Raw genomic sequence first — 2537 nt, 5'->3', positions numbered from 1 at the left:
GCCTTCTTCAGATCTATCATGCCTGTGCACATCTGGGTCTCCTGGCGACGAATGTGCTGGTTTAACTCCTGGATGAAAGCCGCAATGGATCTATCCTTCCTGGTGCTAATCATCTCCCATTGCTCATCTCGGTGCCCACAAATCTGGTAGATAGTATCCTTGAGATCCTTGTGGTAAACTTCTCCAATGCGTCCCATGGTGATGTGGGCTGCTATACTCTTTCCTAGACTCCTGGTTGGTGCATCAAAGGAAAACTCTATGGGCTCAGTGACTGGCGTGATTGTCCTTCCTAGAAATTGAACTTGAATCATCCAGCGCTCCTCTTCTGGTAAAGTGGCGTTGTAAGTCCCAGTGAAGTTTGGTATTCCAATGTTCAGGTACCTAGTGACTTCCTTCAAGTGGCATCCAAAAGGTGTGTCTTCATCTGGTTGTGCGAACTTGTTCCTTGCGTCCGCCATCCTAAAGAGTAGAAAATGGAGAGGAGTCAGAAATGAGAAGAGAGTAGTGATCTAGGGCTTTAGCTTAGTGGTCGTGTCCTACAGTCAGTGTGTGCTCTGATACCATCTTTTAGCGACCAGACCTCAAACAGTCTAATCTCTGTGCATCAGTGTCATCCCTGGATCGGTAATGCTGACACACACAGTACTTGAGGATTTATAATAGAGTAGCAATCACACACTTATTACATCGAATGTCTCAAAAGAGAACTTATTACAATAAATATGGCTTAAGCCCATCTAACACGATAACAGCAGAAGGCTTGAAAGATAAAGTGAGTCCATCAACTCCAACGGCATCACTGAGTGAAAGACCATGACCTAAGGCTCCTTACTCGTCGTTTGAAAAGTCTGCAACATGATACGTTGTAGGCCAAAACGGGTCAGCACATGGAATATGCTGGCAAGGCAACACAAAAGAGTAATGAATAGAATAATGCTATCACTACATGCATATATGGCTGGTGGAGGCTGTATGGTTAATATGTTTTGCGGAAAGCCAATTTTTTCCTACAACAAAGGAATAAATTTTATTTAACCATCATGTGGTTGTTAAACATTGAGAAGGTTCACCCAACTCAATCCCAATTAAGGATCATCATTAAACCCAATCAAATTATATTAAGAGTGATGAGATCCACATGATAATCCAAGAACTAGATACTCAAGATGTCCATAACCGAGGACTCGGGCTAACCATGATTAGTTTGTACACTCTGCAGAGGTTTGTGCACTTTTCCCCACAAGACTCAATCTCCTCCGTTGGATTTCTTGCACTACATAATGTTTGAGAAATGGATGACCGAGACACAGTCTTTCCGAAGAGGTCCCCTTAACCGATAGATAGGCCAGTACACCTACAATCCCCTACATCTGCTAGCCCATCATGGAAAGGTTTCCCACAACTTACTCAACTATGCCAGAGCCCATAATGGCATGTGGCCGCACACAGAAATTTCTAGCATGAATAATATTATGATCCCTTTGAGCCTGGGTGGCAGTCCATAGGAGAATCACACGGTACCCCGGGATTTCCAAAAAAATACAGGCAACACTAGGTTCCCCAGGTGCCTCAATCCACCCAGATGTGTATTAAAGTTGCCACCTTAAGTTAACCATTAATTAACAACTCACATCTGTCATGGATACACTCACCCAATCCACGTCTACAAGCATAGCATAGCACTATAAGCAACGTGGAAGTAACTCCCATAGGTTTGATAATAAACGTGTGAATAGGTACTACCTCATCTACTTCCCAACCCACAATTTAATCAGATCTGAATCATGCAATTGTTTGAGAATTGATCTAATGCAATAAAACTGGGTAGTAAAGGGGTACGATCAAAGTGTTACTTGCCTTGCTGATGATCCGTGAAACCTAGAGACTCGTAGTAGCATGCTTCACACTCCGGGTACTCAATCGCAAACAAACAAGCATACAATAAGCAATCAGGCAAAGATGCACGGATAAAACTCAAATAAGAAGATCTAACCAGAAAATTCAACTTAAGAACTCCGGTTTGCAAAAAGAATCAAATCAAACGAAACAACGAAACTGAAACTGCGAAAGAAACAAGCTTCGATTACTAATATGGACTAAAGTCAAATTTTACAGTAGCAAAAACTTGTTTAAGTTGATTAAACAGAAAGAGGGCTTCGAGACGAAACTCTAGGCGCTTGAATCGCCTGATTCCGATAAACGAGCGAAAAGTTAAACTAAAACGAAAATCGAATCAGAAATCACGATCGAAAATAATCGCGAAAAAATCCGAGAAAAAGAAAACTAATGAACAGACTAACGAACGAGCGTTCACTGTCTGCGGTTAAACGGTGAAAACCGTTTGTTAAAACGAACATACGGACGAACGTCCGCTATATAACTAAACCAGAAAAAAACTGATCTAATAAAAAACGCATCTAGGTTTTTACCAAAAACCGAACCGGTCAAAGGAAACCGGCGGCGGCGGCTCCGGCGAACTCCGACGACGGCGGTGAGGTGGCGAGGCGGCGGCGCGGCGGTGGCGGCGGCGGGCTGGC

The sequence above is a fragment of the Triticum dicoccoides genome, chromosome 1A (genome assembly GCF_002162155.2).
Source record: "Triticum dicoccoides isolate Atlit2015 ecotype Zavitan chromosome 1A, WEW_v2.0, whole genome shotgun sequence".
Lineage (NCBI taxonomy): Eukaryota > Viridiplantae > Streptophyta > Magnoliopsida > Poales > Poaceae > Triticum > Triticum dicoccoides.
The sequence above is the reverse complement of the archived record's forward strand: the minus strand, read 5'-3'. Positions refer to the sequence as shown.